Source organism: Armigeres subalbatus, chromosome 1 (genome assembly GCF_024139115.2).
Source record: "Armigeres subalbatus isolate Guangzhou_Male chromosome 1, GZ_Asu_2, whole genome shotgun sequence".
Lineage (NCBI taxonomy): Eukaryota > Metazoa > Arthropoda > Insecta > Diptera > Culicidae > Armigeres > Armigeres subalbatus.
The window spans coordinates 187,640,740-187,655,181 of NC_085139.1; positions in this window are offsets into that span (position 1 = coordinate 187,640,740).

The window sequence follows — 14,442 nt, forward strand, 5'->3', positions numbered from 1 at the left end:
GTAGAACTGTTCATAGGGACGTTCCGATACGATAATCGAATCAAAGTATTGATATCACCGATATATTGGAATGAAAATATCTATATATCGAAAATCATATGATATTTCAAAAATGGAAATATTTATACCTAATATATTTGTTGTAGTTATTCAACTACTATCGTATAACTGTATAACAAGCTTTACAATAATTTTTAGAAATTACTTTTTCTCTATTACTTAATCCTGTGGCGTTTCCCAAACCTCTATCTACCTGTGCACTGTTTTTAAATTCGAGAAATTGGTGTGGGGAGATTTTGATGAGCTTAAACAACTCTGATAATTTTCTTTTTAGGTCAAAATATCCGACCGGGCAAAATTTTCTCTTCAGAATATCCATGGAAGTTTTTTAAAGTTTATTTTTAGAGAAAATTCAAAATTTTCATTGAAACATTCTCAACTAAAAACGGAAATTCTCTTAAACTTTCACGAGAAAAAATTTCCATCAGAAAACCCGTAGAAATATTTTAGGAAAATTCTCTTTATTCCTTCGAGGCATTATTTTGAAGGAAATTTTCATATGTTTTCCAATTCTTGTAAATTCTCATTTCAACAAATCTCTTCCTGATTTCTAAAGTTGATTTATCTAATTTATCATAGGAACACGTCAAATATATAATTGAATTCGCATAAGGATTCAAGGACCAGTGGCATGACAGATGTTACACAACGGCGCGTCACAAAATGCAATGAAATTGTTATTTTTGTGTTAATTTGTTCTGATTCAATATATCGATATCGAAAGGAAAAATATCGATATCACCGATATATTGAAAGCAAAATATCGATACAAAAATATCGGATATCGAAACAAAAATATCGATATTCCGATATATCGGAAGTATCGGAACGTCCCTAGAAAATTTGCAACTAAAACGCTTTGCTCAAGATTTCATTTTTATAGATTAATTTTGATTCTCTAACTTCTAAATACTGAATTCTCTTTAAAACTGGGTTTGCAGGAATCGCTCTCAATAGATAACGAACAACGATAAAAGAAAGGCAAAAACTGTACCGAATCATAACAAGCCATGATAACAAATTTATCAAACTTATATACAAGTGCGAAAAAACAGAAACGGATAGGCAGCCCCCACAGATAAATGGTGTTTTGTTTTTGCTCCTTGATGTCGCAATTGGATTGATTACCTCGATTGATCGATTCATCGTTGTGATAATCGATTAATTTTGAATCGATTACTATCCAACGATTAATCGATTCAATAATCGAGAAGGATCGAGAGTAATCGATTAGTTACTAATCGAATAATCGGAATTCTACGACATCTCTACTAGTAATTAGTACCTAATGCTAAATATTAAATAATCAATCTCTGCAGTCTAGAGTCACGAAACGGGATTAAAGGCTCCCCCAAACCTTAGCGATTTCCTCTCCGAGACGGCGACAACTAATCGCCGCGATTCTATCGTTGGGTCGCTGCATGTAATACTCTATTTACGCTTCCATACCAGTGGCGACAGAATCGCAGTCACCAAGCGATAGAATCGCGTCGCGTGTGTTTGAGGGAACCTTAATTCTGTTGTGTGATGCGATGCCAGTAGAAAAGAGGATGTGAATTTGAGATTACAGATCACAGCAGAAAAACAAAAAGAGATACATAGGGAAGTACGAGAAAGGAAAAAATAGCTATGATCTGAATCGTTTTAGTTATCCATGTTTAAAGTATGGGGCAACCTTTTTTAATGCCTGTTTAAAAATTAAATACGAATTCTAATTATAACTAATTAATATATTTAGCAATGTATAGTTCTTTAAAAAAAGCCGTGCCTTTACCGATTATTCTAAGGTCTATACTGCCGTCATACGCATATTTGCCCCATATTTGCTGGTATTCCCTATATACATGGGACAGTTATGCGTATAACGGCACTATAGGTCTTCATACAAACCGTGATAAACTGATATTACATTTTTGCGGTTCACAGTGAAGTCTAACTCTTGAAACTTCTTTAATCTGTCTTTAGCAGTCCGTGAAATATATTAAAACCAATTCGACATCCATGCTAGAAATGCGGACGAAGATTTACAAAATAATAAGCATTCAGTGATGGTACGAACATTTCTGAATGCACCATCGGCTTTTCCCTAATCGAATTTATTTTATCGCATTTCCCAACGAGCCATTATTGTGCTAAAACCTGTAGCAGCAGCAGCAGCACATTCCAGCGGGTGCGATTGGAAACACCCCCCCGGTTCGCTAAAAAGCTATACACCCGTGATCCAACTAACGAACGTGTATTCTAGTGAGATCTGCCGGCGAGCAAAAACGGCTCCAGTCGCCCATGCCGGCTGGCAGTGAATCAGAGCGGGATTAATTAATCGTCGAGTCAATGTCGTGACAAATTTAAAATAACTGCCAAAGCTACCATTTTCCGGCCGTGCTCCATTCGTTTCGCAAAACGGCAGGTGGTTTTGAGCGTAACGACCACGGTGCTCTGCCGTAATATGGACAGTAGTGGTTCGGTCCAGTCCAGTGCGAAGTCAGCGCAGAATTGGCAGACGGACTTCCGACGGACTCCGTCTGATTCCACGTAAACCAATCAGCCAAATGTCGAAGCGATCCAATGAACTGCACGGGCGTAATTAAAATAATGCAAATTTTAATCACCTTGGTTGGCAGTTTGATGCAGATGGTTTCAATGACAGTTTCTACAAAATAAACGAACCAAGTGCCTTTTTGTGATCATTATTGGGAGAAATGTATGCACGTGATACATTATATGGGTTATGAAATATGCAAGTCATATTATTTAAATCTATTTCAAAGTGCAACATTCAATAGAATGGGACTAGATAAAACAACCCAAGCTTCGTACAAAATATTTAGATTATTCCACCAATGATTTTCTAATTCTACGTTAGAAATTCCACCAAATACAAATCGGAACATCTAGACGTTACTTAATGTATGAACTGTCCCCGCTCTGGCCACGAAACTCGTAATTGCTTCCCAAACGCTCGACGTACCCTGTGCGTTGGTGATTACGGAGTCGAAGAATGCATGCAGATGAAAGAAGCGGACCACAAGTGCGCCAACTGTTGGGTAAGCACTAGGTTACTACGAAGCGTGCGCAGTTCTGTGAAATCCGCGAGAAAGCCTCTACCAAAAACCTTTCAAATTGGAGCTTTTCTCCACCACTCGACGCTCGAAGCTTTCCGGTAATTCTACCGGAAATATTGCGGATGTTTCACTCTCTAACACTCTTCTAATCAATGTAAGCAACGTAGGTATTTGCCGATTCTGCAATAAAACACATAATTGTCGTTTGCATTCACCAAACAGCGTTGAAATTCCTTGTTCTTCGTAAAGCAAAGACTGATCTACCGACCGGTGGACATTTCAGGTTGGAGTATTTCAATTCACATTAAGTTAGCTGAACCAACGTTCGCTGCATCGAGTTCAATAATTGACATGTGGTTATTGGTAGGAAATATTTTTCGAACTATCTTTTGATTACACCCAATTCTTTTTACACGGGAGATGCGTTCATTGTTTTCATTTCAAAATTTTAAAATCTGTGTAAAAAAGTTTTATGATTTCTCGACGAATCATGCAAAATGGAGCAACTTTGCAAAAATTTGGTGTGGGATTTTTTTTACACGGCTGTGTAAAAAAATCCGTGTAAAAACAGAATCGGGTGTACTGGTTTCAGGAGCATCCCATGGTATCAGTTGAACGGACCAGTTAACCAGCGATGTTATCACGTTGGAGTATCAGATATCAGGACGTCGGTTTCAGGGGCACGTTCACTTCAATTCAGGAGATTTTTGCCATCGCCTCCAAAGCCTTTTTTATCAAACACCTGACGGAAACGTGAACAGATGTTTAGGAAAGCAGCCATCGAAGAGGGCATATAACGTATAATCGTAACAACAGAATAAAGGTTCAGGTTTCTGAAGCCAATTTCACTAAGTAGGTGAGTGTTTAACAAACATTTGCATATTGCGACGCCACTTAACGGAAATGAAGCTTTGTGTATTTTTTGAACTGTTAAGTGATTTTTTGTGACTCAATGTATTGCCAGTGTCTTCAATGCAATTTATTAGGAACAAGCAGCTATTTGAAAGATGCTGCGCGTGCTGCTTGGGAACTTGGTCACATACAGGAGATACCAGAACCTGTAGCTCACCGGATTGAGCACTCCTATATCCCCCACCATATCGTATTCAAGGAATCAAGCATGACCAAGAAGGTCAGGATAGTTTTTGACGCGTTATACAAGACCTCATCCGTCTATTCTTTGAACGACACGCTGCTTGTTGGAACTGTCGTTCAGCAAGACCTATATTCCATTTACAAGAGATTCTGTACTTTGGACTCCGCAAGACGAATAGAGTTCGCCGCCGTACCAAATTGATAATCTACAAAATGCTCATTAGACCGGTAGTCCTCTACGGACACGAGACCTGGACGATGCTCGTGGAGGACCAACGCGCACTTGAAGTTATCAAAAGAAAAGTGCTGCGTACCATCTATGGTGGGGTGCAGATGGCGGACGGTACGTGGAGGTGGCGAATGAACCACGAGTTGCATAAGCTGCTGGGAGAACCATCCATCCAACACACCGCGAAAATCGGATGACTGCGGTGGGCCGGGCACGTAGCCAGAATGTCGAACAGTAACCCGGTGAAAATGGTTCTCGACAACGGTCCGACGGGCACAAGAAAGCGAGGTGCGCAGCGGGCAAGGTGGATCGATCAGGTGGAAGATGACGTTCGAACTACAGGCCGTGACATACGGCACGGCTAACGCACCGTACCTTGCAACGAAGACACTCCAGCAGGTTGCTATCGACCAGGTGGAGTTCTATCCTACTGCTGTCGACCTAGTGGTGAAAGATTTCTTCGTCGACGATCTGTTGTCCTGTGCATCTGACGTGGAATCCGCAAAAGCACTTCGCCTTCAAGTCACTGCCATGCTCGGTTCCCCTGAAGTTCGCTGAAGAAATGGGTGTCCAACGCTTCAGAAATCCTCCATGATGTTCCGCCAGAAGATCTGGCCATCCAACCTCTCCATGATCTGCAGGACGAGCAGATGATCTCCACGCTCGGCCTATTGTGGGAGCCGACAACCTTCGATTTAGGGTAGAAGTACTTCTCCCGGCGGCCATCATTACCAAGCGGAAGGTAATGTCGTACAACGCCAAGATTTTCGACCCACTGGGTCTATTGGGTCCGGTCATTACAAAGGCAAAGCTCTTCATGCAGCGTATATGGGCATGGCGGTGTTCTCTGCGAGCGGGATACTCCATTGCCGGATTAGCTGCATCACGAGTGAAATCTGGTACACACCTGTGCAACACATCTGGCAACGCAGCTTTACAAAAAGGGGGATGCCTCACTGAAGACCACCATCATCGCTTATTTCTGGTCCGATTTCAGCACCGTACTTCAATGGCTGCGCGCCATTCCAAACCGCTGGAAAACAGACCACTGGAGGCACATATCGGGGCCGAAAATCCCGCCGACGATATTTCGCGCGGCCTCAACCCTACGGACATAATCAACTGTCACCTGTCACCTACGGACATAATCAACTGGCTTGCACCTGAATATTGGCCCAAGACCACCATCGATCAGGAGAACTCTCCCGCAGCGTCCGAAGAAGGGCGCAAAGTACCGATTGTGTCAATGACCGCCGCACAAGCAGATTTCTGTGGAGATCTTTTTTTCTCGCTACTCTCGCTACAACAAATTACGTCGTGTGGTTGCATTCTGCGGCCGCTACATCCAGCGATTGAAGGAGCGCATAGAGCTCCTCAGTTCCGGATCATCTCTTCCTCCGTTGATCATTAATAGCCTAGTTATTTCATCCTCCATCGTCCATACCACTCACCACTCCGAGCTTCAGCACGCTGAATACCTGCCCTGCCGTTTAGCGCAGATGGAAACATTTGCTGAGGAGTTGTCGGATCTTTCGAATGGCGAACGTGTCGCCAAGTTATCATCGCTGAAGTGGCTGAAACCTTTTGTGGATGAAGACGGTACTCATCGCGTCGGTGGTCGCCTACGTAGCGCCGCACTATCCGTCACAAACAAGCACCCGATCGTTCTGTCCGCCAAACATCCGCTGTCTGCTCTGCTTTCTAGCAGTTTTCACATTAGCCTACTGCACGCAGGGTCACAACTCCTGCTAGCAACTCTCCGCCAGAAGTTCTGGATCATTGGTGGCAGAAATCTTGGCAATTCCGTCTTTCATCAATGCCACACTTGTTTTCGATCCAAGCCCACTCTAGTCCAGCAGAGCACAGCCGATCTGCGGGTATCGTGAATGTCTACGACGGGTCCGTTCTCCGTTGGACCATTTTACATGAAGTCAGCAGTACGAATCCCCACAAAAGTCTACGTGGCCATATTCGTCTGCTTCTCGACCAAGGCGGTCCACATCGAGCTAGTGAGCGATTTGTCGACTCCAGCGTTCTTAGCTGCACTACGTCGTTTAGTCGTCCACAGAGCGCGGATCGACGAACTCCATTCGGACAACGCCACTACCTTCAAAGGGGCTTCGCATGCACTCAATCGTGTCTACCGCATGTTGAAGACTGGTGCTCCGGAAACGAAATCACCCGGAAGTTCATTCCACCGCGAGCACCACACTTCGGAGGCCTCTGGGAGTCCGCAGTCAAATCGATGTAGAATCATCTGCCGAAGGTAGTCAGCAAAGTCAACCTTGCCTACGAGGATCTTCTGACCTTGTTGGCACAAGTCGAGATGTGTCTGAATTCTCGGCCACTGACAGCGATACCGGAGGACCCGACCGACTTAGACGTCCTGACCCCAGGTGTTGATCCCGCCACGTCCAGTTATCCGACGAGCCCCATCGTGTCCACTCCTGTGAACGCGATAGTCTAAACGTATCCACACCCAAACCGCACAAAGAGGAATGTCTGCCACACTAAAGGTGAGACGACGAGTCTGCGGTCAGCGCATTGTATTTCTTCGTAAACAAGATAGCCTTTGTTGACAAACTGTAGTGTTCAAGGACATGGTCAATGTTCTGATAATCTACGCCGTAAACACAAAGATTGCCTTCTGAGAGCCCCACTCTGAAAAGATGTGCATTCGAAGTGTGGTGATTGGACATTAGACGACACATGGTTCGAATGAAGTCTCGTCCCATATTCAATTTTTTGAACCATGGACGCTTCGACACCTGCGGGCGAATTAAAATTCTAACGCTCATTTGGAATTAGGGAACACAGCTAACTTGTATTCCCAAGCTGTTCTTAACATAAGGTAAGAACAATTTTCTATCATCCAGTAAACTAAAACGACCATAATTAATGAGCTGGTGTATGGTTAAGACCGTGCGATAATATTTGAACCCATCCACCTATCAGCGTTGAAAGACCAGCGGTGAGATCCTTTTAACATTTACATCCTAAATTCGATAAAAAAAAACCCTTCAATATTAGTAGGTAACTAATCTCTCGACACGAATTGTTAAAACGGTTGTGAATTCGAATCACCAAAAGTGAGTTGTAGTATATTTGTGGTCAATTGAATCACCATTAACCTTATTTATAAATCCGCAGGCATTTTGTAACTCTTTTTCATTGGAATTAAGTTAACGAAATCTACTGGTTCGTTTATCGCTCAACACCAGAACACTTCCTTGTCGGAAGCAATCTCCAAGCGGTTCCGGAATCCAAAAGGAAGGAGACCGCAGCCAACCGTTTGGATCTGCAGCAGATTTGGTCCCGCTGGTACCCCGAGTACTTGCAATAACTGCAGTCCCGTACAATCCACCCATTAACATCGAGGTGTTCCAATCTGCCAAATTTATGGAAGAGAAGAAGGCGGGGGTGAAAAATTCATTTTCAGTGCAAAACGTAAACAAACCCGCTGGCTCTCCCATACTAAAATCCAAGATGGCTGAATCGTGAATTTGGCAGATTGAAACACCTAGTGGTGTATTCATCTTGGTGGGCGCCATCGTCATCATCAAGAGGCACGATCCTGAACTCTCGTGCCAACCGGTAGACCACGACGATGAATTGCAACGTTCCAGGCAGCTGATAAATGGATTATATCCGTAACACACTTTTTTATTAAGTTGAAGCATTCCTGTTTCAAGGTGGCCGGAATGTTAGGTTTAGGCATAATTATTGAAATTGAATTCGTTTTAACTGAACCCATACTTGAACCGTTCCAAATGACATGAACAAACTTTTTGAAGTCGAAGAGAATATGAGAGTATCTCGCATGCACGAAAGCATACGATAGCAAATGGTCAACCATCGCCCGGCTACGATAAGGAACAGCAAAACTGTAAAAATAGTGTACATAGTCAGTAGCAATTAATACGTTGATGTGGAAACAAGTACGGTTTCTTTGGTCGTTTGATGACTGTTTGATAAGTGTTGAGCTAAATTGCCAACTGTTACTTTGCGTGAATCGGTTACATTGAACTTAGTGCATTCGGCGAAGTGCTTTGTGTTCGCGGAACTTTTCGGGGCTAATTAAATTAGCGAAGCAAATCCTTCAAGTGACGGCACGACGAGTATCACGAACAATACCATTTGGCCGAACAAACCATTAGACCGAAACTCATCTGGCCTAAAGTCATTAAGCCGAACGGGTCATTTGGTGGAATAGGTCATTTGGCCGACTTGGCCATTTGTACGAAAAGGTCATTTGATTTAATAGGTCATTTGACCTAAAATGCCGTCTGGCCAAAATGGTCGTTTGGCAGAAAGAGCCGAATGGGCTCTATGGTCAAACATGTCGTTTGGTAGAACAGGTAACTTGTCCGAAAATGTTGTGACAATGATGAGTGAGAAATAAGTCTTTTCACTTTTCACTAATTATTTTTCACTTCTCTGCTCACGCAGAGAGAGAGGTGAGAAATAATTAGTGTGAAGTGAGAAGCGAGACGGCGAGACGTCGGCTGTGAGAAATGAGAAATAATGAGTGAGGAATAAGAAGGGAGACGTCTCTCTTTTTACTAATCATTTCTCACTTCTCATTTCTCATTTCTCACGAGACGTCTCACTTCTCACTGTAAAAAGTGAAAAGTTCGAAGTGAGAAATGATGATTGAAAAGTGATCATTTTCACGATTTTTTCGGACAAATTTCTATTCGTCCAGACGATATTTTCGGCCAAATGACCTTTTTAGCTTTATGACCTGTTCGGTCAAATGACCTATTTGGCCAAATGACCTACTCGATTGAATGACATTTTTAGCCATACGACCTTTGGCCAAATGGATTTCGGCCGAATGAGTTTCGGCCCAACGACCCTTCCCTATTTGCTGGTATGTGCAACTCTAATCGCTTTTCTATCTTAAAAGGTAGCCTCACTCTCCTGGAAAATGTTATGCCGGAATTTGGTAATCATATGTTTTGAACCTGGCAAGATTTTATATTTCCCGTGCCAAAATTCCGCAAAGCTTACCCTTTTCAATACACATAGTACGCTCTACAACTGACCAGGTAGCGCCATACGCCAAATACCTACTGTAAAAATGTTGCGATGTCAAGTATTTCTCGAATACGGTTTTTTGGATAAACTGACGTAATTAGTCACGGCGACGATAGGCGTAGCTACAGTTTCAGGGTCTTTCAGAACTTTCAATCACAAGGTTCCAAAGATTCGGACAAGTTTGGGTGTGCTATTTTCCACGAATAATCCATTTTTATACAAGCAGTGATTGACTTGAGTGGTACGATGTTTACGAAAACGATTCTAGCAGAGATATTCGGAGACACAACCTGCCATGAAACATAGACTCCGCAAGACTCTTTGATTAAATATTAGAGTTCGACGTCGTACTAAACTGTCCTCTATGAACACGAGACCTGGATGATGCTCTCGGAGGACCAATCTAGGGTCTTTTTGAAGAAATGTGCTGCCTACTATCTGTAATCTATAATAGTGCGGTGCAGATTGATGACATGGTCTAACCGCAAAAAAAGAAAATGAGGAGCATGTAGCCAAAATTTATTTATTTACTGATCACCGCCTTCAATTTATAAATTACACAGACTGATTGTTTGACTTATTTTTATAAACTTTCGGATAAAAACGCGATGAGCACGGTGGGTTGATCAGGTGGACCAGGCAAGTAGAGAATATGTGTCTATGGAGGACTAGTACGCCAAAAACTGCATCGCTCACTTGAATTGTAAAAAACGAACAGTGGGTAATGTCTGTGACATAACCGCTAAGTGGACGTAGGACTTGACTTCACCATGCCTTTAAGATACATAATATGTCCAAATTTTCCACATCAACTATTTTGGATAAATAATCGGCGTTGCATACCAGACGAGCTCGGTGGTCTAGTGGCTACCACTTCTGCCTTATGAGCAGGAGGTCGTGGATTAAATTCCAGGCTCGTCCCTTTCCTACTTTGTATTTCTATCATAGTTTTTTCTGTGTTTCACGTTCTACCAACACAATTCCTACTGTTATAACCTTCCACACTAACAAAACCTCCCGTGGCACCTATGAGAGGTCGTAGAGTTCTCTGCATCTTTCTTTAGTGAGTGTCCGACTAACCATCCTTCCCCTTCCCCAGCATTCGCAAGGACGTGGCCAGGACAGATCTGGACTATTGGAGAGAGTGCATTGCTTCCATCTAAGAGATAGTGATTAGCCCCAAATCAATGTCTGTGGTAACGGATGAAAGTGATGCTACTCTCACACAATAGTCCAGGCTTGTACCACCTACGAATTTGTGCGAATTGCTCAATGCTAATGCTAATGCTAATGATCGGCGTTGCATACCATTCCTTGGCAAAATCTTCTCATCAAACCGACACAGAAATCAAATCTACCTCGAACAACAATCATCAAGTATCTGTCCGGTCACGGAATATTAGCCTCGACAGTGGCAACCTTCCCACTGAAGGACTGCCTGAAGTACGCCACACGTTGGCTCAGCAGGGGATGTAGACTGTATCTCAGCTCCTCCACTGAAGGGCCTCCTAATGCGTCCGATAGCGACTGAAGAACATTATTTTAACTCTTAGAGCCTTGAAAAGGCTGTTTGCTTCAGCTAAGTGCAAAAAGTAAGAAAACGATCTTTTCAAATAACCGCGAATTTCTATCACTTTTCTTTTATACCTACTTAATTTTGAATCTTCTCTGCTTCCCAATTGGCTATCTCTTGGCCAATCAGCTCGTGTCTTGTATCCCGCTTCTTTGTCAGCCCCCGCGTCCTCCTCATCAACGCGTTCGAGAAGGGCTTCTTCTTTTTTACGCTTGTTGCTCGCTGCTGGCGTCTATTTCCTAACGGGATTTTTCGCTTGATACAGGCCAATAAGCCGGGCAAGCGAGCTTAGAATTGCAGTTCAGGTGGGAAGTAGGGTGTCCTTTTCTGAGACAACATTGTTAGTAGTAGAAGGAAGGAAACACCCGGAAACAATGTTTATCTACATATTTTTTTATCAATGCCAAAAAATCCAACATTTGATGAAAAATCGATTGATAGTTTATTAATGTTTGAGCTGTTATCGGTGTTTTTTTTTATCCAAATAAGATTATGTGAGAGATTTGGACATCTTATGAATCTTTAAAGGCATGGTCAAGCGAAGTCCTTCGTCCACTTCGCGGTTAAATCAGAAAAATTATCCACTGTTAGTTTTGACGCTATTTATGAAAATCACGCATACAATTTTATCTCTAGAATATTGGATTGGCACCCAAGCACAATTTCTATCCCGAAGGGTTGTCACGCAAGCTAATTAAATTTTTATGCGAAAAACTTTTTAGTAGATCTTGATAACTTGAGATCGTAGAAAACTTGATCAATGAATTGTCCACTGTGAACGTACAGGGGCACACTAGAAGTTAACTTTATGAAAGCAGTGTGGCGAAAGGCATCTAAGGTTCGATTTCTCAAATTTAACCACCTTTAATCAAAAAATATTTGGTAGGCGTACTAGCGAACACCATCCATCATAACCGGTACCATATAGTTTTTCATGAAAAGTTCCTAATTTTGAGAAAACCCGCGTTAGATGTCTTTCGCCATATCAATTTCTGGAGGTTAACTCATTCTGGCTATTTGCGCATATACGATAGCGCCTGGCTCTGGAAGTGGCGGGTAGAAAATCAGCCACTGTCAATAATTCATCTTGTTCAGTGTTGTCATTGACAGTCTATCGTCACACCGCCGAGCCGCGCTTACTGTCCGGTAGGCTTAACCTTTGTGCGGTGGCCTCGACAATGCCGATGATGCTGACAACTCTGCCTTGCTCTTGAGAAAGCTTAAGTTTGCGATTGCGTAGCTGAGACGATGGAGCAACACTTCAAAAGTTCTGGCGATGCGGTTGCTTTGCCTGTTCTTGTCAGATCTCAGGGTCAGATTGAGAAGAAAAAAATCGTGCTGCGCTTTTTTATGCCTTCCTGACCTAGCGAGAGCTCATTCGCTGACGTCTGCACCAATCAGAGCGTGGCAATGGAATGATGCAAGAATGATGCGGTACTCATATTTATAGGTTCTCGTGAATTCAATATTTTGCTTTGAAAACAGTTTTGGGCTTATTGAAACAAGTTTTCGGATATTATCAAGCATGAATATGAAAGGCATACTTGAAAGCTGTTGATTGAGTGGTTAACTGCAGAAAACTGTTCAATAGGGCAAAAGCTATTAACGTTTGAAATCTTTCAACACAGCGTAACGCGGCCGATTTAGAAATTTTGAAATGACACCCGGTATAGTAAAGAGAGACGTAAGTCCTACGTCAAAATGCGCCCACTTCTTTCATGCATATTTGCAGACCCACCGGCAGTTCTACCGCTGGTGACTACATGCTGTCGCTGTGTAGGTGAACACAGCGAACGAACGAAATGAAAAATGCGCGAGCAAAAAGCACGTCAGTACGCGTTGCTGTCTCAGCTCAAATTGTAATGACTTGCACACGGCAGACACTGCTTCATTTATACACAAAGAAAATCTTCCGATAGACCCGAAGGCCCGTGACATATCGCATTCTGATGTCCGTGTTAGGAACGCACGGGATTGGTTACATATGAAATTTTTACTGGATTTGACAAGAATTGAAATTTTCAATAGCTTATCGTTAATAATCTTAAGTTTCAATGAAATACGCAAATTGCTGGATAGTGTCCGAGTCGATTGATATATAAATCTTAAAAATCCATCCAAAGATAAAGGCGCTAGTAACGTTCAAAATCTTCTCTTCCAGCGTAACGCTCTCGATTTCCAAAAATCTAAATGACACCCAGTATAGTAAAGAAAGACGTAAGTCCTACGTCAAAATGGTCAGTCATGCGTCGTTTATCACGTTTATCAAACTCAAAAATCAAATCACTTCAATGAATAGTTTTCGAAAAAAATAGTCAAATGCTTACTCAAATTTATGCTAACTTTTTCTAGGTTGTGAATTTGTTATGCACTAATCCTTTGCCAAATACGTATCATACACTGAAGTGCTTGTAAGTGGCAACATATTACTTCAAAAACAATCTATTAATCACCGCTCGCAGCCAGTTAATCAAAAATCGTTGATCCAAAAAATCACGTAATTTTGTTTATAATTTCCTTCATTGTAACCGCCACCATCGAATAGCACTTTTCTTCGCTCGAGCGAACGGAATATAAATTTCAAACTTGAATTACTCTTCCACGCTGCCTTTCAGTCGTGTGCTAAAGCGTTTTCTCTACTGATTTTTTTTGCTTCTGTCCTTCAAGTTCGGGCCAGTCTGCAATCAATGCAAACTGAGATTGCTTGCCAGTCGAGTCCCGATAGGAAAATATGGAAGTCGAGGCACTGGTGACTAGACAGAAGCACGGGTGCCGCAGATGAGAAAAGCACGAAGAAGGAAACTCCCGGTGAAAAATTGCAATTACCTTCTCTCATGGTGCAACGCTTTTCGCTATCCAGGCAACTAACGATCATCGTCGTCTTCTCGTTTTCGTTTGCCACAGTGGGGCGAATTAGAAAAAGACGGTCGGTATGGTTTGAAGCGTTGATAAACGTAATTTATTTCCTGTTAGGTTTTACATTAGGTCATTGCATAGAGTTTTGTTGGAAAATATATCCAAGCACTCTTTAATAGGTCTAGGAAGGGGAACATAACATATAAATGAAATAAAAAAACGTTAAAAAATCTATAATTTAGAAAGGCGAATAGATAAGATTGTGAAGCCATCTTGATAAGTGTTCGTGCCACTGTGTACCGCCGGTGAGAGGACTTCTCAGATTTACCAACCCTCCGCGCTGTGTTAGCTTCTTTGCCTTGAGCTTGCAATGATGGCTGCCGGGAGACGTTTAACTGGACCACCCGCGTCGACAGTTTTGTCTCGTTTGGACAAATTTGAGGCATTGTTGATGTTAAAAACGATGTTAACACCTGCGTTTTTTTCCTTTTTCCTTGGCAATTGTTATGTACAAGATACGAACAAAT